This window comes from Crocodylus siamensis, chromosome 7 (genome assembly GCF_052110815.1).
Source record: "Crocodylus siamensis isolate JL-2025a chromosome 7, ASM5211081v1, whole genome shotgun sequence".
Classification (NCBI taxonomy): domain Eukaryota; kingdom Metazoa; phylum Chordata; order Crocodylia; family Crocodylidae; genus Crocodylus; species Crocodylus siamensis.
This window is the reverse complement of record NC_143401.1, coordinates 45,326,858-45,350,624: the sequence shown is the minus strand read 5'-3', so window position 1 is coordinate 45,350,624 and position 23,767 is coordinate 45,326,858. Positions and strand designations below refer to the sequence as shown.

The following is a 23,767-nucleotide window of genomic DNA, read 5'->3' as shown; positions in this document are numbered from 1 at the left end:
AGCTGTCCTCAGCTCTAGTACCAGGATAGCCTCCCAACTTTGGGTTATACCCCTATGAGCTCCCAGGGCCTCAGTGGTCACCCAAGGCAACTTTACTGACTTGCTAGCTCAGGCCTTGGGTTTATATGCCCCACAGGGCCCTAACCCCTTTTGGTCAGGAGACTACCCTGGGCTGCCTGCTAATTGAGCTCATTGCTGAGTTACTATGGCAACCCAATTACAGCTGTGTCCTTGCCTGGCCTGCAGTGCTCCCTCTCTGGGCAACTTGTCTCCTGAAATAACAGAGTCCCAGGCTCTCTGTTTTGTAGTAGAGCAGTTTACTTCACTACACTCAAAGGAACAAATTATACCCATGTAAACTGGCATAAGTGCATCCCAAGTGGGTGTGTCTACAAGATGCTTTCTTGCACAGCAGATGAATTTGCTGCACAGTAAAGTGTCATCATCTACATATGAACAGAAATTAGGGTGCAGTAGATTAATTTACTGCTTTGCTGGATAGTCCCATCAGATACAAGTGGTATCTGGCAGCACATGTACTTGGTGACATCAGGATTAATCTACTCTGACTCAAGTTGAGCCAGTAGGAAGCACTGGTTTAACTATGTCTGTACATAAGCCAATATAGTTAAAATAGTACAAAACTGAGCATAGACAAACATTTCATCCTGGAGGCATGAGTGACTGATGCTGGAGGAATCTTGGATGTTTCATAAAACCTCTTGTCAAAGTTCTATCAGCACCAAAATATTACGCAGGTTAAAGTGATGGAATGCTTCTAGAACACTTCTTCCTATATATTGCTATATTACTTCTGCCAGCCATGAATTATTTCCAGTTCTGTGACATCACAAAATCACTACCTAATTTAGTAATGTGTACAAATTACACCACTGGCAGGTAAGTCTTTAGAAAGGTCCTATCAACAAGAACAAGTGCAAAGTTGTATACTTAGGATGACATAGTTGCATGTACAAATACAGACTGGGGAATGATTAGCTAGGCTAAAGTGCTGTTGAGAAGAACCAGAGTTACAGCGGACCATAAACTGAATATGAGTTTGCTCTTGTTGCAAATAAGTCAACAACATCTTTCTTAATAGGAGTGTCACTTGCAAATCAAGGGAGGAGATTCTTCCACTTTACTCAGCACTTGTAAGACTGTACCTAGAGCACAGTGTTCAGTTTTGCACCCCACACCTGAATAAAGAATCCAGCAAAGACTGAGAAAGATGAGCAGAGTTCTGGAAAACAATTTATGAGGAAAGGCTGAAAGGACTAGGATGATTTAGTCTGGAGAAGAGAAGATGGGGAGGGGGGGAGGGTTGGCTTCTTTAATCCTAGACTTTGGCCCCCGCATGCCCCCATACTACTGATTGGTGGAGGGGCCCTATCACTCACCACCCATGCCTGAAGGCGGTGAGGTGAAAACTGCAGTTTAAATATGTTGCAGTTTTCGCCCCCCAGCCACCAGGCATGGGCAGCGAGCAATGGGGCCCTTCCACAAATCAGAGGTGAGGTGGCATGTGGGAGAAACTCCAAGATTAAAGAAACTGCTGCACCATGGGGGCGGGGGGGGGGTCTCTTCCATTCCTGTTTCCCTTGATCCTAATACTTTATAAAAGGTTAAGCAAGTTTGCTTACTGACAGTGAGTATTGTTGTGTTAATAAATAAAGATAAGAAAGAAAATTGTTATAAAAATTATACAGATTAATATACCAATGTAAAAATATCATGTTTTGTTTTTAAAAGCTGCAAGGGCATATGCACTCAATGCTGAGGTAAAAAAATCAATGGAGGATATACATGCTGTTTATATGGGAATGACAATGCCCTGCTATTGTTTTGTTTACAGACAGTATCAAAGAACATACTGCATATATTTATTTTTACCTTTAAAAGAATGCAAGTGCAACAGATTGCATATATTGGTAAACAAAAAGTATTTTAGAAAAAGGGAACAGGAAAAAGGTGAGCTTAAAAAGTTTCAGAAAACTTTCATCCAGAGAAGCAAATGAATGTGTCTAAAATGAACCAGGTGTATAGCCCATCACAAACTACACCTAATGGACAAAACCCAAATGAGTCAAGGTCTTAATGGATAGGTTTTTGAAACGTAGTCTCTGAGGGTTTAATATGATTTTGAAAAGCATCTATTAATAGCTACTGTATACTCAGTGGGCCACCGTTTAGGTTCTGGCTAGGCAAAACCCACTCCCAGCAATTCCAAAAAATGCCTCTAATAGATAAGTATTCGGGGAAACTTCTCTGAGATCTGTTGGTACTGTCTTAGATGGTAGGAGATGTATCTAAAAAGGAAATAGAACCAAAATAATGAAGGGAAAGTCTTTATAGCTAGTGCAGGAGTTATATTTCCAACATGGGTGAAAGTAACAGATAATTTTTTGAAATAATATGGATTTGTGTTTCTTTTCTATCAAACTTAAGACTGTCTTGGCTAGTTTAGCTTATGTCAAATGTACATCTAGGTACGCTAATTACATTTCTTTTTTATTTTACTCCACTTTTCTTTCTTTGTAGGAAACCTTACCTTTGTATGCTTTTAGATTCTCAAATCTGCAACAAAACCAGCCATGAAATCAGCCATGCTATGCAACAGACAAATAAAATACCTACATGGATGACTATTGAAAGATGAGGCTCTTCTACCTCGTTCTACACGCTAACATCTCAAATATATTAGCTCTCAGTTGTACTGGGATTTGGATACTGCAGATACCAGAATCTGACATTCATACATGGCCATATACTAGACAATTTTGGACATGAACACAAGTTTATGTGCTTCTACTTATGTGGAGGCCTTAGTCTGAGAGAATCCCATACTGAAAATAAGTAGAAGACATAATATAGGGGAAAATGGATCAAATACAGAATATTATGCTAATGCCAACTAATAACAGAGAACTACATGCCACAATTTATCTCTTTCCCGCACGACAATTTACCAGATTGTAAAATATGGCAGCATATCCAACTCTATCACCTGCTCACCTCAAAAATTCCTCAACTGTCCAAAATACTAGAACTCCTCAAATTTTGTACAGAGTTATATTATTTCACCAGTCTGGCAGCTAATAGATTCACAGTAACTCATACAGAGTTATGAGTTACTGTGTTTATAGAGTTACAGATCATACTGATATAACAAAACAAAGAATTAGCACTAGATATCTCAGCCACACATTGAACAGAGCAATATAAGAGATTAAGGGAAGCAGCTCATTACATCTCATTCAACAAAAAGTAGTTTTAAGCATTATAGTCACCCAAAATACTTTCCTAGATTAAGAGTCTTCCCAGTGGTTGGACTGACAGGAGCCATACTTGAACATGTTCTTCTCATGCACTATTCTTTCAGTGTTGTAAGATGGTATTAAAACCAGAATTAACAAGATCCTGGACACTTTGTGTATTTTAAAGTGGATACCTGCATACCCAGGCACATACCCAGAACATGTAGGCCAGGTGTATTAAAGGTACAGCCCACACAGCTGTTTCATCCAGCCCTCAGAGCTTGTGGTGGGGATCAGAATTTAGGGCCAGGACAAGTGGGAGTAAGGCCCACTTCTGAATTCTTGGGTATAGAGCCCCTTGAGGATGCATGTCAGTGGTGTGGTGAGTCATGGTTGCAGACTCTTGCTCTGCCACCCACTTCCAGGTCTGGATCCACCCTGTGAGCAACTTCATGTTCTGCATCTGAGCCAAGGGGCCAGTTGAGTTTGACACCCTTGATCTAGGCTCTCACTTGTCAAAAGTATGTCTATAATTTCTGCTGGAAGCTTAGTTGAAAGACAGGAGATACTTCTATATGCAGCATCCCTATTTCCTCTGCTCTCGGTCTTTTTCCTGTGTTTCCTCCCCCCTACCATTTCTTCTCTTAACTTTCCCAAGTTTTAAAGTTATTTTATTTTGATATCTATCATAACAAAATATGTACAGGAAATATTATGAATAATGCACAAAAATCCAAATATTGTGTAAATATGCCAGTATTTGCCACTTCTGGTTTGTAATAGTTTGGGATCTGTTCTACATACTGGCATTTAAATTGTATTAATTTCTTAGAAAAAATATTACATATGAAAAAAGCCCCATTCTGAGCAAAAATATTCAACTTTTGCAGCTGTGTGGCAGTCAGGCAGGGAAGGTGCCAAAAGCAGCAAAAAAAAAGGTGAAATTTAGGGGAGGGGTTAGGTTACAGCAAGGCTTGGGGTATCTCTGTGCCCATTAAAAGGAGGGTCTACAACTCACATCTAAATGAACCTGCACAAATGTTTTTTTCAGAAGGCAGCTCAGTGAAAAACCTGTACCTCTTTAAAATATTGTTAACAAGTGTATTGTGTTTTGAGTGGATTAAAAACCAAGGTTACCTGACTTAGCTTAAATAATTCTTGGACCATCCTCTTCATTTTGGACTTACCTATTCTTTCTGTACTCCTGATCTTGTACCCCCTGCTCAAATAAAAATCTTAGTAATATCAACAGAAAATGTGAGGTACAATATTAAGCCTATTTCCCTGAAACCTTGTAGTTATTTTTTTTTCAAGATTTGTAAAACTGGCTACGGTCTCAACAAAACAAAACAAAACAAACAAAACAACAGCCAAGTTTCCAAAGCAGAGCAATAAGTAGCCATTTTCTTTAATCTTTGTAGCATATCTAATTATAGGCCCCGAGAGTGAAAATATTGCTGCAATGAGGATCCTGACAAATCTATCATTCTTAATTTTGTTTCTGTAGTTTTCCCACTTCTACCAGCAAAGCAGTCTTTATCCACCTGAACCCTACAGCAAAACTGTCAGTGCTGGGCACACTCTTGCTGAGAGAGTGTCCTATAAATTATAGTCATGGCTTTCAAATACTACATCAGTTCTCTTCTTTCAGGCTGACTTTATGAATGCTTATTCATCTTGAAATTGTGATATACTAAGGAGTCATTTACACTCTTATACCTCACTCATCTCGTACCCAAGCTTCTCCAGGGGAATAAGCAAGGTTCTCAAAAATTTAAATAGCAGTAATACAATTTGTTGCTTTTGTATCAGTTGTCTTTAAATTAAGAGATTATTCAAGCATAAATAAAACATGGCAGTACATTTTCTAAACTCAGTTACCAATACAATTTTTGATTCAGACTGTCATTCCCATTTCCAAAAGGTTATTACAAAGGCACAAAAAGAACTTCCACAGTATAATACAAATTTATGAGATGGGTGAAGGAAGGGGGAGAAGATGCATGTAAAGAATGCATAGTTGGGTGGTGTTCTGGATGCACAGAAAAATCTTTCATATGCACTCATAAAAGACGTGGAGTGGGGAAAAGCACATGCAATCATACAGGTCATCTTCTGTCACTGCAGGACTATTACCTATTATATAAATATTTATAAATAAATAGAATTCCCATAAGAGAAATATCTTCAAACAAAAATTTATTTCCATCAAGAATGATAGTGACCATCACAGTGTTATTTATCTCACGGCAGTACTAGCACAGCACTTTAGCACTGCACATGCAGAAGGACTAAGTCATACAGTTAAAACAAGTGCAATAAATCACACCTTTCAGCAGAGAGGATGCATGGAGAAGAGGGACATGCACCACAGAGGAGACCAAGTAGAAGTCACTTGTAGTATTCTGCCTGATAAGTAGGATGCAGACAAAAAGCTTTAGGTGTGGTTGGACCTGGAGCAAGTAAGGTCCACAGTGCTTACTGTACCACATAACGTGCCCTCCCTGTCCCTGCACCAGCCACCAGTCTGTCAAATGAATAGGAGCAGAGAAAGAAGGCATTGCCTAGGATTCCAACTAATCTCTGGACTGGAGTGTTATGAGTTACATTATGTAGCACTTCTCGAATACAAAGAGTTTATGCCCTTCCTGGTCCTGTGCAAGTGCAGAAATAGGAAGTGGGAGACTGGACTCTGTGCTGGTAAGAAGTGGGGGGCTGCAGGAAGGGGGAGGGGAGCATGGGAGGACCCCTGGCATCCACTGTTCCTGGACTGGATTCAGGCTCGAGGAAAAATTAAATTGAGATGTCCGTCCTGCTCAACCACCACACTAATAGCACACTCTGTCCACAGCTCCTTATCATGCTGATTTATAAAATCATGGCAAGCTGCTAATGGGTTGTCCCACATTGCTGATCAGTGTATTCTTCTCCAAGCATTCTAAGGTCTGTTAGTAAGAATTCCTGCATCCAGAACTGATCATTCACCATAAACTGATCTCACCACAGTCAAATGAAGTTAAGAGTGTCATTTAAAAAAAATAAAAAGTATATAACGTAGAGAACAGGAAGAGGAGGAGAACATGCAACAAAATACATGTAGATGTAGAAAATACAAATAATCATCCAGCAAGAAGTAGAGGGAAAATGGAGGGAGGTTTTATCTCGGATTTCTATTATATTTGTCCATTTTTCCATTGTACTACTTTTTTTCTTTACCTTTCTTCCTGGTCTTTTTTTTTCACTACAGGCACTTATATAGGCACTTTGGTGAACAGGGAAAGTGGCAATACGTCAATGGATGTAGCTACTGAACTTAGGGAAATTAGACAGCTTTCATGGATGGAAGTTTTAGGTAATGATCTGAGGAGAGTTGTATTTCCAGAAAACCAATAAGCTTTAAACTTTATAACCTTAACATATGTAAGATGAATTAAAATCATTGCAGAATCTACCCCATGATTACTGAGCTACTATTATGTATAAAGCTGGGTGTATAACATTTATGCTGATGACTCATTTTAGTTAACTACCAATTTTAATAGGTTTTGGAACAGGCTTCAATAGCACTGAACAAATCCTGCAAAAAAAATTGCACTATTTGCCCAAAAATTCTTCATGATTTCACTTCTGTACTCAGACCCTTTTTATAGGTGTTCTTTGCAAATACTTCTGTGAACCAGTTTGCTGATGATAAATTGTACAAAAACAGAAAACTGCAGCAAACTGAGAAAATCATTTTGCATTTGAGTAATGAGTAAGTAAAGACAGAAAATTCCTAAAGATAAGAATACAATGGAAAAATGTGCCTCTTTTCTGTACCTGCATGAATTAGGGACCGGCAGACTCAGATATGTCCTCAGTAAGAAAGAACTCTGATATTATATTCAATTTTGAAGCAGGTTTTGCATGTTTGGTTTTACTGGTCATCCAAATGGACAATGTATCCTAAACATAACTTTTCAAAGCTTTTGTTTGTATTCATTTTTCATGAAAATGAAAAACTGGTGGGCTTCATGTTACTGTTAATAAGGTCAAGCCACTGATGAAGGAGAAAAGGTTTCAAGTTCCTGAAGTCAGATGCATTTCAACGTTAAATATCAAAAGCAGCATAAATCTGAACATAATTCTACAAATATAATCTCAAACCTCACAGATTATCTCTAAAGCTAAATGATTTGGAGAATGGCCAAACAGGAGGAGAGAGAGAAAAAAAAATAAAGGGAAAGAGGAGAAATGGGCATATCTCTTGAAAATGTTCCTCATTCTAATGTCACAGACACAACATGTGAATGCCGACCTTGGCAGCAGGTCTCAGACAGCCTAGTCCTCTTTCCCTCCTGCCCTGCTGCTCCCTGGAGAAGGCACCACCAGATGGGTTCCTGGCTCCTTGAACCATGGATCAACAGCTCTTATACACCAGTCTCCTGTTCCTGCCCTCCTCTCAACCTCCACCATCTCCCAATCAATGCATGATGGGGAGCATTCCCCACAGCTATCACTCAGGTACCCCTCCACCCTGTGGGACTCCCAGGTTCCCCCAGAGGAGAGTCCCTAGAGTGGGGCTCTTCATGACGGGGGAGGAGAGGTGGGCAGTAGCCTGCCCACTCCTGCCAGGGTGGGTAATGAGCACTATTGAAGGTAAGGCATCAGCACCACCACCCACTCAGTGGGTGCTGTGGCTGGATACTGGCATCGTGACTCTCTCAGACAGTTGGTGGCCACTCAAGTTTCACATTGCATTACTGAGCCTGGACAGCTCATTCAAGTGCTGCAGCAGTGCAGGTACAAACAGTTGCCAACCTATCCATTCCAACCCCCCACATTGAGGGTCCACTTTGGTCGCCATTTTGACAGCACTGTCTATGTAAGTCTCCAGCTGACCATCCTGAATCCAGAATCTCAGGCTTCACAACCAGGCCTGCTTCACCTAATTGTGGAGTCTGCAGACAAGGGAGACAGCAAGGGATCTAAGGTGAATCCCCTGCCTGTACCCTTTCGCTTGCCCAGGGATGGAAGCTGTGCAGCTGCTCACAAACCAACACCTCCCAGCTGTGAAAACCTGGACACATAGGTTCTATTTCCCTGCTGTGAAAGCTGGGAAGGTTGGGAAGTAAAGTGTCCAGGCCCAAAGGGATAAGCCTTTTCTAGTTCTCTAGGACAGTGGTCTCCAAATTTTTTTGATTGCGTACCCATATCAGTAAGAAATTTTTGAGCACGCACCCCCAATATATGTATATTTATATAAATATACATCTCAATAGAAGTTCTAATATTTTCTTCCTGCATCCCAATGGATTGTCTTGTGCACCCCCTGGGGTGCACACGCCCCACTTTGGAGACCACTGCTCTAGGATGCTGGGTTGGGAGGGAGGGAGTAGGGGGTAGGTTGCTAGGGAGAATTCCCGTTTCCCGCTGTGCCTTACCTTCAGCAGTGCTCATAAGTAGATTCCCTGCCAAACAGTACCCAGGGACATACCAGTGAAAACCTACAGTTGTGACTGTTGGTTATACCTTGGCTATGGGACTCAGAAAAAAAAATGACAGTGTCTTTTGGAGTCTGTTTGGGTGCTGTTTTGTATAAAGTGATACCTCATAAACATGCTGGCCCCTCTCAGGAAACCAATGCAACCTTGAGGGATCAGATGGCCAGTTGAAAATTAACCAAACTTACGGTCACTTAATGTAATACAAGCTGCTAAGCCTCCAGCAACAGTAGGAGGTACCAGCCCTGGCAACTCTGCTTCATTCCAGGCCAGTGGCATAGGGATTTGGGAGCTGGTGTTTGAGGCACGAGGTCAATGGGAAATACTGATAAATCATTATCATCACTCTTCCACAGGGACAAAGTGAATATCAGAGTAAGCAACTGTATCCTAGGGAAACTCTTTGGGAAGATCCTCATGGAGCACATCTGTGATGGGCCAGCTTCAGGAATGATGCTCAAGGGCAACCAGCACGGTTTCATTAGGGGCAGGTCATGTCAGACCAACCTGATTGCCTTTTATGATCAGGTCACAAAGACAATGGATGCAGGTGTCGCCGTGGACGTAGTCTTTCTAGACTTCAGCAAGGCCTTTGACACCGTCTCCCACCCCATCCTCATTAAAAAACTAGGCGACTGTTATTGATGCCTACACAGTCAGATGAATTGCAGATTGGCTCAAGGGTCGTACTCAGAGGGTGGTGGTGGACGGGTCATATTCAACCTGGGGGGATGTGGGCAGCGGAGCCCCCCAGGGCTCAGTCCTTGGGCCTGTGCTGTTCAATTTCTTCATCAGCGATTTGGACGACGGGATGAAATGCAACCTGTTCAAATTCGCTGATGATACCAAAATTTGGGCTGAGGTGAGCATGCTAGTAGGGAGGGAAAGATTGCAGCAAGATCTGGATAGGTTACAGGAGTGGGCTAACATAAACAGGATGCGTTTCAATACTGACAAGTGCAGGGTGCTGCACTTAGGCAGTAGAAACCAACAGCACACTTATAGAATGGGAAACTCCCTTCTTGAGAGCATGGAGGCAGAAAGGGATCTTGGAGTCGTTATTGACTCCAAGATGAACATGAGCCGACAATGTGAGGTCACAGTTGGCAGGGCTAACTGGACCTTGTCATGCATCCACAGGTGTATCTCAAGTAGAGCCAGGGAGGTGATCCTCCCCCTCAATGCGATACTGGTCAGGCCACAGCTGGAGTACTGCGTCCAGTTCTGTGCGCTCCATTTCAGGAGGGATGTGGACAACATTAAAAGGGTCCAGAGGAGGGCCACCTGCATGATCCAGGGACAACAGGGCAGACCCTACAATGAGAGACTGCGGGACCTAAACCTGTTCAGCCTTCACAAGAGAAGGCTGAGGGGGGACCTGGTGACTGTCTATAAACTCATAGGGGGGACCAGAAGGGTTTAGGGGAGACCCTGTTTCCCCTAGTGCCCCCTGGCATGACAAGGAATAATGGACACAAATTATTGGAGAGTAGGTTTAGATTAGACATCCGCAAGAACTACTTCACTGTTAGGGTGGCTAGGAGCTGGAACCAACTTCCAAGGGAAGTGGTGCTGGCCCCTACCCTGGGGATCTTTAAGAAGAGGCTTGATGCCTACCTGGCTGGACTCATTTGAGTCCATTTTTTCTCTCACCCAGGCAGGGGGTCGGACTTGAAGATCTACAAGGTCCCTTCTGACCCTACTTCTATGATTCTATGATGTGATTCTATGATATCCTTCCCCATGGGCATACCCCCAACTTATCAAGGAGTCACATTAGGCCATTTCATCCCCTATAAACATTACATTCACAAGGTCACCAATAAAGTCTCTTCACAGGTCACTGCCTTAGAGTGCTCAGAACCACTGCACTTGCAATGGCATAGCCGCACCAGATTACTGTGCTCCTGTATGGTCCAGAAGTATGGTCCAGAAGTGACACTAAAGAGTTTCACACTGAGACTCATAACAGGCTGAACAACTTGCACACACAGAGATGTATTCCCTGCACTCTATGGCATTAGACCAAGTGACATAAGAAGACAGACCCTAACCGCTCCCCTGTTGCCAGGTTTCTGGGCCCATTGAGAGCCCAGCAGGCTAGGTACTATGGCCTTGTGTGTTGCACTACATTTAGATAAGGGGTGGGGTGAATGGAAATGAAATGATCATTCAGAGTACTCTGGTGTATTCATATACCATTTTATAACAACACCAAATGAGTTCTCCATTTGGCATGAGCTTGACAGAGAAGCACAGGTCAAAGTGAATAGACTAAGATCTGGATACAGCCTCTTCAAAACAAAACTGTGCAAGATGAACATCCCTCCTGTGTGAATACAATGCCTGGAGAACAGCACAGCACTTAATTGAAAGCTGCAAACTTTACAAATGCCCAGATGGGGTTGATGAAATCCCCACACTGAGCAATAATACTAAACAGTGCTGGAGGGAGCAAGGAAGGAGGGGAAGAGGTCAAAAACAGGGGCTTTGCCACATCAGGTCACTGAGAGCCTAGGCTGGCACGGTGCTTGGTCAGACCACGTGAGCTTTGGCCTAGATTAAAGCACCACCCTGGGAGGGGGTGAGTGGGGTGCTGCAAAGACCCATGGATTGCTGGTAGAATGCAACCTAATGTGAGTCATGATAGGATGTTCATTATAGAGCTCTAACCTACAACACTGAAGTCTGATACCACATCCATCCAGGGTTATCTTAGAGCAGGATATGCCATTTGTACAGCACTCTATGTGCCCTGACTGTCTCTTAGGTTACAGCTATAACATGTGTTCTGCACTCCTACTGCACAATAAGTATAACTTCTGTACATAGCCTAGTATGCTCAGATACTGAATTCTGAATTAAGTTAAGTTCTTGATCTCTGCTGACTATTTGTCCTGGGTCATCCTCTACCTCATGCCCTCTTGGATCACATTCAGTTATTCAAATATCACCTTTGGCTGAAAATGGGTGTGGAAATAACTAGTTTTAATAACTAGATGGAAGATTTTTTTTATGACTACTTTGTTTGCTGTATGATTGATTGCATCTAGTAAGAAGACTTGAATGTGGCTGAGCTCTTTGTGCTGGAAGTTTTATCTGCAGAGCAGTATTGCTGAATTGTCACTGGATGGCTGAATTTGCTCAGTGCTTGTCTATACATGTTACTATAGACATAGTATCTTGCTAATAATCAACAGTGCTGCTTTTCTCTTCTGTGAAGCGGTAATTTTTTCTGCCTTTTAAAATTGTTTTTTCCCCTTTCCACAGTCAGACAGTCTTAGAAAAATAGTGCATTTCTGGAATCAAAAGTGGAAGTGTGTTCACTTGCTTATCAATTCAATCTGTGCAGCTAAGACTAACCTGCAAAGATTTAATCAATTCAGCCTTGGTTTTTTTCAGCCAGGTTTTTGACCTTCTGTACTTAGCCACCAGGTCTAAACTGGTCTAAACCAGACCAAACCAGTCTGTGCCATTCAAAACAGTTCCAAGTGATCTACACTAGTCCAAACCAGGCTCCACCAGTCTAAACTGGTCTATGCTAGTCCATACTGGTTGATATTGGTCTAAAGCTGTTTAAACAAACCAAGCTAGACCAAACCAAATTGGTCTACACTAAACCGGCAGTTTAGATTAAATCAGTCCTAACTGGCCTATATCACTCCAGACTAGTTGAGACTAGTCTACATCAGTCCAAAACAGTCCAAACTAAGTCTATCTAAAAGGGCAAGAGTAGACAACATGAAATTTCCCATTTACAGCAACACAACTACATTTGTGTTTGCACGACCCAGGATTTCCTGCCACTTTAAAGTCCATTTAGTGCCATATGCTAACACCGCTCCAAGATGTTTTACCCTGCATTGCTTCTGTGCTATGCTGCTCCATGTGCCAGTTTTGTTTGTGCAAACAGGCAGAGACTCCAAAGACTTGTAATGAATCCCCTTCTCCATGAGGGGCCACTTTCGTCAGAAGGTGGCACTGTCTTTTTTTTTTTTTTTACCCTCTTCACGCCTCGCCCCTCCCTCCTCCAGAGTCAGGTCACATTGGGACATGTGTGCTTCCTTGCTTGTTTGCCTATCCTCTACTTTTAACAATTTTATTACTTTCAATCAAAAGTAAAATGACGGGGCAGAGATTTCATTTTCTACCCCCTCTTAATTGTTTCCACACCTATTGTCTATGTCTTACCACCACCACCAGTGTACCCTCTTGTCCTCCAGCCTCACCTCTCTTGGTACCCTCCACTTGCTGTGACCCCTTTGCACTCCATCGACTGCCGGTGCAGTAACCATGGCTCCCAATGGCTGTGACGGCTATGACAGTACTGGGAGAACAGTAATTTTTCTGTGACTATATATTTTGAAACTTTGTTGGAGGGAGTGAGTGACTTTCTTCAATATTGCAAACTGAACTTGCACCACATTCCCTTCCAGAGCTGCGAGTCCAAGACGCTGCCTGCCAGACTCGGCAGCTGGGGTATGCAGTGTCCCAGATTATATTTAGGTAATATATCCCACTGACCCTGTGTGTCAGGGGCGGGGGGAAGGGAAGGAGCGGGGGTGCGGTTCACAAAGTCCATTTTTTCAACTATGCACCAAGCCCCCCCATTCTTCTTCTTCTCTTTTCCTTTCTCCTCCAGAAAACTTTAATAGGTGGAACTCACCGGGGATGAGCCCACAGGCCATTGAGGAGGTTGAGGTCACTGCAACTACTTTCCCTTTTTTTTTTTTTTAAAATTTACATGATGGACAATCCTCAGGGCACAGACAAGTGTTATCAGGTGTCACTTACCAATGGTGTAGTGTAGCACATTGCTACATTGTAGCACGTTGCCACTTCATAAAGTGGGGTGTATCTTCACTGCACCCCACTTTATCAGCCTGCAGTCTTTGCAAACCCTGGATTTTCATTGTTGTGAGCCCCAGGGGCAAATCTCATTCCTGGGATGCATCCTTCTCTGCCCCTGCTGTGCCTTCTCTGCTCCCTCACCCATCTCAAACCTCCCTCATCAATACAGTGAATGCATACCATGACCTCTGCTCCCCCAATTTATAGTGTTCGAGGGGGGCACCCCCCTCAGCAGCCTTGTTTTGGTGTGGAAAATGAGATAATCTGGTGCTGGGTTGGAAAAGGTGTGAAAAGAAGGCGGAAAAGCTTGCAAAGTCCCTGGGTTCATGTACAGGCAAAGGTACAAACCTCAGAGCCCCACCGTCCCCACCCTAGGCCTTGCTCTGGGATTCCAAACAAGCTAGACTGGTGGGGGGTGACAGAGGAGGCATCCTTTGTCTATGTAGGCCAGGAAGCAGCCCCTTTGTTTACCTGTCCCTGAAGCCCTCCCCCCACCAGTGTACCTGTGCAAGTGGCTGGTTGGTGGTGGCTTGCAAAAAAGGAAGCCAGGCTGGTAGAGGGTGACAGAGGAGGCAGACATTGTGTGCAAGCAAAGCTGCGAATTCCAGGCCACCTCCACCAACAAAAGGCCTCGCTCAGGTGTTACACACACACCAGGAGGTTTTGTGTAGAGAGAGCCGAGAAAGAGCATGAAGGAAGGGGGGATATGGAGACAGACACAGGAAGCCAGAAGACTATGAGCTTTTATTGTTTGCAATAGAGTATTACAGCTGCTTCTTGGGCTTCTTTGCCTTCACCCCACCATGACCCTGAAATGCCCCATCTCCCTGAAACACAGTGGCACCCTCCTGGCCCTGCTGGCAGTCATATGGTCCTGCTGTGACCCCACAGAGTTAGGGGGAACAGGCTCATGTTGTACAGAGGCAAGATGAACAGACTGACTTTTCCCTTTCAGGCGTCATAGGTATTTCTCTAAGGCCTCCTTGAAAATGTCATTTGAACTATGGAACTCAGCACTGGACTTGTTGACTGCATCTTTCAAATTCCTCATGGTGTCCTCGCACTTCCTCGAGGATGGCACAGTGCTTACACAGGGAGTCACGAAGTTTGTCCTGTCAGGCAGCTTTGCATTCTGCTCTGGCAACTAAGGAGTCCACCAAAGCCTTGAATGAGGTTTCATGGGTCTGTCTTTGCTTGCTCAGAAAATCTCTGCAGCACTCTGCTGAAGTGCAAGCAGGGTGCTGTTCCCAGCAGGTTGCGGCAGCTGATAAACAAAGAAAAAAGCAATGGTTGCCTTCTCCCCAGAGGAGGAAAGTACACCCCTCCCGACCATGCAGTGTACAAAATCCCGGCAGGCATGGAAATGGATCCTGCAAAACTTTGGTACCACTTGTACTGCCCAAAACTTACGAATGCTTGCTGCTCTGGGAGGAACACATCTATGGCTGCCACTGCCTATGCTAGCCGCAACAAATTAAAGCAAATAATTAACTATCAAACCTGGCTGGCTTGCACCACCACCAAAAGAACATGGCGATCCACCTACAACAACACATGGATTTCCCCCCACCCCATCCCCCTGGTGCCCTAAACCCAACCAGCAAAAAGCTGGGAGTTGCCTGGCAGTGGCAAGAGGCACATTATAAAGAGACTTACCAGATGTTTCTTCCTGACCCCCCCACCTCCTCTGATTCATCATCTGTGCTACTCCATGGAATGGGGAGGCTAAGTGGGAATAACTCTAAGGTGACTGATGCTTCTTCCTGCAACTGGTCATCAGGAGGGAACACAGAGCAGTCTCTGAACAGCTGAGACATAGTTTCAACCAGCAGAGGGGCTGCTGCCACCATCTTCTCCTCCTCCCCCACCTCCACCTCCAGCCCAACCCCGGTGCTGAAAGTCTGCAAACCCGGCATGTCACCCACATCTCTGCAGAGAACGATGGACAGCTTGTTATAGAAGGGAGCAAGTGTGTGACCTGCCCCAGAATGAGAGTTGGCATCTTTTGCTAGTCATGATTGTGCCCTCATGCATGCATGCCTTTTGCAATATAAGCATAAACAGGCTTATTCCTGCTACTCTCCAGCTTGTCTATGATCCTTTGCTCTGACCAAATGTTGATTAAGTCCTTCAGTTCTTCCCGGCTCCATATAGATCCATGGGTGTTGGAGGTATGCTGTTTTACTGTAGAATGCTGCAGGAAGTCCTCAGCAGGAATAGGACACTACATTTTTCAGTGGTAAGTTGTGTGATTCCTGCTCTTACAGCACAGGATACATGGTGTACATAGGGGAGCAAAGCGAACAAGTGGAATCTGACCAGGCTCTGTCAATAAACCTCAGGAGGACCAGCAAAATCCACATGATGTGGGTCCATGAGAGACTGGTAGAAGTGAATCGTCTTGACCACTTGGAATGACAAGCAGTGGCTGGAGATGTTCTGAATGAAAAGGGAGACATTCTACTATATCATCTCGATGCTGGGCCCACACATCATGAGGCAGGACAGAAACATGCATTGGGCCATTCTACCAGACAAGAGGGTTGCAATGGCCATCATGAAGCTAGCCAGCCCATCCAGCCTCCGCTACATTGCCAACCAGTTCAGCGTGGCTATCTTCATGGTGGGGTAGGCGACTTGTGAGGTATACCAGCTGCTTACAAATTTATCTTCCTGGCGAATCCACAGCAAAGGATGGCTGGCTTTAATGAGAAGGTGTTCCCAAACTGCACGGGGGTTTTAGCCAGCACTCATATCCCATTGCTGTGCCCTACAGGAAAGGATATGCCTCGTGATCCTGTAAGCTGTGGTGGACCACCAGGGCTCGTTCATGAACATTTTTACAGGGTGGGCCGGCAGCGCGCATGATGTGCGGGTGTTCTGAAACTCCTCTCTGGCTGACATCATGGAGAAAGGAGACTATGCACCTGGCATGGAGGAGAGAATGATTCGTGGTGTTGCCGCCTCCCCGGTCATACTAGCGGATGCTGCCTACTGAAGCATCCCTGAAGTCCTGGTTCATGAAGCCTTATGGAGGGACGTCACAGACCCGCAGAAGCTCATTTTTAACTACCACCTCAGCACTTGAAGGATGGCGGCGGAATGTGTGTTTCAATGACTGGAAGGATGATGGAGGGTGGTTACGTGCCGGCTCGACATGGATGCAGAAAATCTAATGGCCTTTACTGTGGAAGTATCTGTGGCCACTTCTGGGAGCAGCCCCACTTCCAGACTGCTGCAGTGATAGGCCGGTGCTTGCAGGGAGGGCACTGGTGCTCCTGCCTGCCCCCCTGCCCATCGTCTAAGCAGTGAGTGCGGCCAGTCAGGGGGTGCACCGACGCTCTCATGGGGTGCACCCCCATTCATTGCTTCTGCAACTGATCTAAACCAGTTCAAACCTGTCTAAACTAGTTCAGGAGTCAAACTGTTTCAAACTGATCTAAATAGTTTCAAACTGATCTAAAACAGTTCAAACCACTTCAGTCCGACTCAATCTGGTGTAAACTGGAGCTGACAATCCCTTTCCGATTCATCTAGACATTAGATTCAAAATTGCCTTTGTGGCAGCTGAAAAGTATGTCTGTGTGATAAAAGAGCTTGCTGAAAGCTCTATAAAGATTAGACCAAGTGTTTTTCTGTATTTGTTTAGATATTAAGCTATAAGTTGTTGCTAAAAGCCTAATTATAGTTTAAGATGTAGTGAGGCCTTGTATAAAGTAAGGCCTAGTAAATTTAGCAAAGCCTAAAAGTAGTAAGGCCCTGTGGTGCAGTTAAAATTACCTTATCAAAGCAATGCAAGGCTTGTACTGTTACTGGTCAGTCTAAGGACAGTTGAAAAAAGGAACCTAACTGGTCGTACGTTATCAGTGTCCTTCAGAAGCTATAAATTAGCTGAAATATTTGGAAACCATTCAGAAGGAAGACGCAGCTCTGTGAAAAAGGCTGTTGCCTGGATCAGTGGGCCTATAGACCTCGAGGAGCGCAAGAACTGCATTCCAGGGTCCTTCCTGGCACCCCTCAGACAGTGTTGTTTGGGGACACCTGAGCTCACTGAACTTTGTGGAAAGAGAAGCTTGCTGTGTATCAGGCAGAGGGACTACTGATAAGTTGCCGATGCGATTTGCTTTTGTCTGTCATTGTTTGTCTTGTTATTATGCGTAGTTGTGTTTTTCTTAAGTCAATAAATGTTTCTTACCTTTCTACCCCCAACCACACTTTCAATCCTAAACCCTCCGCAGGTGGCTGGGACAGCCTTAAATCAGGTTTAAAGGCCCCAGTACTGCCAAATGGGACAGACAACGCAGTTTTAATCAAACCAGTTCAAATTATGTGAACTGGTTCCAAGACACCTATAGTTCTCTAAATGAGTTTAAATCAGTCTAAACTACTCCAAACCAGCCAAAACATGTCTAAACTTGTTCAAACTGGTCTAAACCAGAGACATGACATCAACTGACTCCCTTAGCACTGCCTGTCTTGTATAATCAAGTACTAAATAAATGTGCAGTACCCAGAGTTATTGCGCAGTAGCCTTTTAAGTGAGGCTACTGCACAGTAGCCTAATAGTGTGCAATAGCATATTAGCATTGTTAGTGATGTGATGCAATAGTGCGCAGTATTATTTGGTGACTGCACTGTCAGCATCTTGTGTAGACATGCCCACTACTCACTGTCCTACGGTGGAGTAAATTAATCTGCTTTACCCTAATTGCAGTGCATGTGTAGATGGTTAAGCTTTACTGTGCATTAAATTAATTTATTGCACGGTAAAATGCACATATAGACACATCCAGTAGGTATTTATGTTCACAGGCACATAAATTTCCTAATTTCATATTTAAAATATCAAGAATTGTCATTTCGAACTTTTTATTAAGAACTAGATTTGCACATTTCCTATGAGATATATTCAATAAGCCTATTTATATACAGGTCTTTACATTCAGGAGGCTATTATTAAAAGCATAAGGAAGAGAAGTTTTTTTCCTGTTGAAAGTTTAAATTCTGTATATGTAGAAAGCTCAAGAAAACAGTTTATCATACAGCATTTAAGTCACAACTCCAAGATGGAGAAATATTGTACTGAAAAATAAGCCACCCAGATACATTTAGCTACATACCATTCATGTGAAGGAAATAGTAAATATGAACAAAAACATGGTTACAATGAGCTTTTCATAAAATATTTACATTCTGTCAAATAAGACTTTTCAAGTAATATTTAAAAACATGAATCCATTTCTATGGTTCACCTAATGTGAACCATAGATCTTGATTTACTTTTATATAAATACCAAAGGTGAAGGCTCCATTAAATCTAAGTATATGATTTTTGGACCCAAAATGTCCTCTTTGCTGAAGAAAATTACTCAAATTTATGACTTTATTGTGATTTAGGATTCGTTCATAGCCATTTTATCTTAAAATATCATTTTATTTCAAGAAGCTTTAAACATGAATTCCAAGTACCAAACTGAATTCCAGAAACAAGGTGGCCAAACTACTGCTGTAAAATTAGATTTGATATAAAAAAAAAGATCTGTAATATATATAGGATTTGTTTATATAAGCTTGAGTCCAATTTCTTTGTCAATCAGAAATAAACAACGATGTATCTAAATAAAGCTGGCCTGAACTTACTGTCATACATATACAATATTCAAATTAAAAAAATAAGTAAATGCACACAGACTTTCCCATATTAGATTTAGAGGGTTTTCAATATTCATGAATTAAAAATACAGGAAACAAAAGGTCTTTGAAGTATTCAGATGGTTAACTAATACAGCAATATTTAATTTTCATTTTGCAGTGCTCCAGTACCCAGCCAGAATCTTAAGACTGTAGAGACATAAGATTTCACCTTCTCCACTAACTTGCAACAGAAGTTGCAGAGTTAAGAATCACAAATGGGTCTGCCATTCCATCCAGTATTATGCACTGTTTTACACATGGGCACACAGAGACATTAAAAGGGGAGTATGTTAAACTGGTCAGCTAGCATCTCTTATATGAAAGTGTTCAAGTTCAAGAAGCTGGTAACAGCTGTGCAAATCATATTTGGACTGGTGCACCATTTAGGCATATGAGCCACACTAGAGAACAAGACTACATTTGGACTGATGCACCATTTAGACATATGAGCCACACTAGAGAGCAACACTAATCTTCCATCCAGAACAGGACATTGTTTCTTAGCCTCCACCCCATAACCCACATAGCCAACCCCCTTCCCTACCTCCTATACATATCACTTACATATGCAATAGAAGCAGCCATAACTCGAGGAAGAAATGGAAAATCTGATTACCCAGATGTAGTCAATCTCTCTCCTGTGGATTTCACATGAAAAAAGCAGTTGGCTTTGAATGCTGATTTGCAGTAAGTCTCCAACATAGTTGTATTACTTGAAGGTTGGGCAGAGAGTTTATTTTTTTAAATGTATATAGGCATGTAGAAGCCAGGCAACTAAACAGAGCAAAATGCCTAAGAAAAATGGGTTACAGTTGCCCATATAAATTACTAAGTTTTAAAGTTTAGTGGCATGCCCAGTCCAGAAATTCTTTGGCTCCCTTGATTGCCCTCACAAAAATTCGATCTGTCCCTTTCTGCTATAAGTGCCTGCCTTAGTTCTGGCTGCCCTACTTTATTCAACCTCCTTACAGGTCCCCTTTTCCCCAGTCCTCTTTTCCTTCACTCCCCACCCCTCTGTTCTTCTCCTCCTGAGTCCATTACCTTTTATGCAGGTTGGGCTGGATGAGCACCTTGCTAAACAGCTGCAGTTGTTTTTGCTGGTTGTGGCAACTTCTCCTAGCCTTTGTTCTTCCCTTACTGACTACTCAGCACTCTCTTTCCTTAGCTCCACCCCTTCCCTCATTAGAGAAGAGGAGACTTGCTGATATCAAGGCTATGGCATGACTGTGAGGAAGAAGAAACTCTCAGTTCTGCTCAGCTAGCCAAAGGCTAGAGGCACCTGGTGAGGAAGCAGTGGAGGCAGGGGGAAGAATGGCAAAAAACAGGTTGAAAAGCCATTGATTCAACAAAAACCTCTGCAGATCTAGGTCTGGAATTCACATTATGAAGATAATCTGCACCCTCAAATTTTTTGCAGATTAAGTGGTATCCTTCTCATCTGCGGGTACTGTAACTCTCTCCCAGTACCAAAATTAGTGGACTGCAGAGGCAGGAGAGGAAGCAGAGGAGGAGGTTTCTCTGCAGCCAAGCTCCATGCTTTCCAGCTGTCCTGATATTCACAGTACATATACATTATTTGGTGGCCTTTGTTATCACCCTTTGGCAGATACCCAGAGGACTTTCTGTACAACTGTGCGCATTGTACTGCAAGGGTATAAACACTGGCTTGCGCAGAGCATTTTCTATAGTTCTGGAAGAAATCCATGAACATCCAGTGTCATAGAGACTGGGGTGAGCGAGGTGTGTCAATACCAGTTAGCTAATGTTGCCTGTATTCTTCTTCCCAGTCTCCTCAATAGGCATTGAAGTCTTCTAGGGTAAGATAATAAAGTACAAGTTCTTTGGTTTTGGGACAGTTTTTCTAATAGTGAATTGGTGGTGAGTATTTTCCAGAATCATGCCCCTGGCAGGGATAAGCTGAGAAGAAAGGAAATATATGCCAAAGTAAAAAATGAGGACAGCAAGAACATAGAGGAAAATAGGAAAGTTCTGGAAAAGCAATTAAATAAAAATATGTTGTGGGGGAAGGGAATGCAGAGTAAGAGATAAAGCACTGAATAAAATAACTCCCCAAAACCAGGAGAAATTCAAATGGGAAAAGGGAGAAAAATCACAGGACACAACTGTAAAAGAAAGGGAATGAGACTGACAGACCACGGCAAAAATAAATCAGAAATTTAAAATAGGCTTTAAAAAATAAATAAGAGAAATATATAAAAAGAACAAAAAAGTAATGGAAAGAGAACCAAAACACAAGTAATTTTTTAAGGTCAGAAAAGTTCACATGGAACTATCTTAAGGGCTTTTCTACCCTGGCTTTACACAACACAGGAATGAAGAACAAAACATTTTAAAGGATTTAAATGCAGTAGGAATTCAAGGCCTTTTCCTTAGATTCATAGGTTGAAGAGTTGGAAGGGACCCCGAAGGATCATCGTGTCTGACTCCCTGCCCCAGACAACCCCAGCCAGGTGCCTATCTAGCCTCCTCTTGAAGAACTTCAAGTTAAGGGATAGTACCACCTCTCTTGGCCACCCATTTCAGATTTTGGCCACCCTTACTGTGAAAAATTTCTTCCTAATTTCTAACCTAAATCTACTATCCACTAGTTTGTACTCATTATTCTTAGTTATCCCTACAGGTGCCCTAGTAAATAGCACATCTCCAATTCTCTGTTGTCCTCCCTTGATAAACTTATAGGCTGCTACAAGGTCTCCCCTCAGATGTCTCTTGTGAAGGCTGAAGAGATCCAGATTCCTCAACCTCCCCTCGTAGGGTCTTGCATGGAGGTCATTAATCATACAAGTGGCCCTCCTCTGGACCCTCTCCAGATTCTCTGCATCCCCCTTGAAGCGTCGCGCCCAAAACTGGACACAGAACTCCAACTGCAGCCTGACCAATGCCACATAGAGGGGGAGCATCACCTCCCTCGATCTGTTGGTCATGCACCTGTTAATGCACAATAAGTTGCGATTGGCTTTGTTGATAGCTTCATTACACTGCCGGCTCATGCTCATCTTGGAGTCAACTATGACTCCAAGAACCCTATCTTTTTTCAGCAATAAATTAGTATAGAAAGCCAAAGCCACTATATTTTGTCATCTTGTACTCCTGTATAGGACAACCTAGGAGTGGCTTTGGACTGTGAAAACTACATTTATAGGGTTGCCAGCCCTTCTGGATTGGCCAAGAGTCTCCTGGAATTGGCATCAATCTCCCAGAGACTTTTGAAAGCAATCTGGGAGACTGATATTGTGAATGGGTCGAACACTACAATTAATGACTAGAAGTGCATACATCAGTCCCAAATCGGATCAGCACTGATATAAGGAAAATAGACACCATAGCCAATCAACTTCTTTTTGGCTGATGTGGCCAATAATGTCACTGATAAATGCCCTGTGCATGTGTGCAGCTGCAGCACAGCATACAGGTGGCCAGGAGGGCAGACTGGAAGCATGGAGAGCAGCTGGGTCCAGCTGGTAAGTCTGTTGTGGGGGAAGGGACGTGGTGGTGTCCAGATCAAAGCCTCAGCAGTGAGGGAGGCAGTGGGCTTGGGCCTGGGACAGGCACTGCACAGCCAGGGTGGGGGGTGGGATAGAGTTGCAAGCAGCTCATTCAGGCAGCTCCCATTGATGCACACACCATAGGAGGCAGGGCATAGGGGTGTATACTCCAGGATCTGCACATGGGGTGGGAGCAGGCTACCATTCTGGGCTGGGGTTGGGGGTGGTTCTTCCCAGTGTGGGGGCTGGGCTGGGCCTGTATTCAGGCTGGGCAGTGGCAGTGGCAGTGCTGAAAGGGAGGGCTATGGTGAATTTTGGGGTGGCTGCAGCTCCCCCCCTCCACCCATAACCCCTTTTCCAGTGCCACCACCACCCAAACTGAGCACAGCCCTGGCCCAGCCCCCTTCTGGAAAGACCCAGCCTTTGGCTCCAGCCCTCAGCAGCAGACCACCCTTACCATGCACTCCGGGGGTCTGTGCAGTGGCAGAAGCTACTCCTCCTCCCCGCACCCCCCAGACAAGCTGCTTGCGGCTTCATCCCACACCCTGCCCTGACTGTGTAAAACCTACCCTTGCCCTGCCCCAGTCCCTCCCTCACTGCAGGGACCTCAATCTGCCCTCCCCACATCCCTTCCCTCTCCCCTTGCTCCTTCCCCGACAACAGACCTATCAGCCAAATACTGCTCTCCACGCTGCTGCACTGCATATCAGCAATCGGATCAGTATTGGCCAATATGGCTCATTAAAAACTGGCCATTGGTATTAGCCCAAAAATCTCTATTGATGCATTAGTAACATTATGTCATGGCAGGGTGGGGGGGGAAACAAAGCTCCTGGAATAGCTTCAGCCAGAGTTGGCAACCCTATATATGTACTACACAGAGATAAAGAATAATAGAAAAATAGGGCTGGAAGGTACCTCAGGTGGTCATCTAACACAACTCCCTGCTCAAGGCAGTGTTAAGGGAATAATTAAT

At 43.6% G+C, this 23,767-nt stretch overlaps 1 protein-coding gene across 3 annotated transcripts in view; it reads right to left on the bottom strand.

Moving 5' to 3' along the window:
- The window catches only part of LOC149859743 (phytanoyl-CoA hydroxylase-interacting protein-like), an 80,599-nt gene extending 60,191 nt beyond the window's left edge, over positions 1-20,408 (bottom strand). Inside the window, exons 1-2 of one of the 3 annotated variants that reach the window (XM_090058429.1) lie at positions 20,327-20,405; positions 19,850-19,923 (exon numbers count right to left, since the gene is read on the bottom strand). The gene's annotated coding sequence lies outside the window, so the exon portion shown is untranslated. Of the gene's footprint in view, positions 1-19,849; positions 19,924-20,326 lie in introns of those variants that run through there. The other 2 variants (XM_090058425.1, XM_090058424.1) reach the window with 2 other exon arrangements.
- Between the last annotated feature and the right edge of the window lie 3,359 nt (positions 20,409-23,767).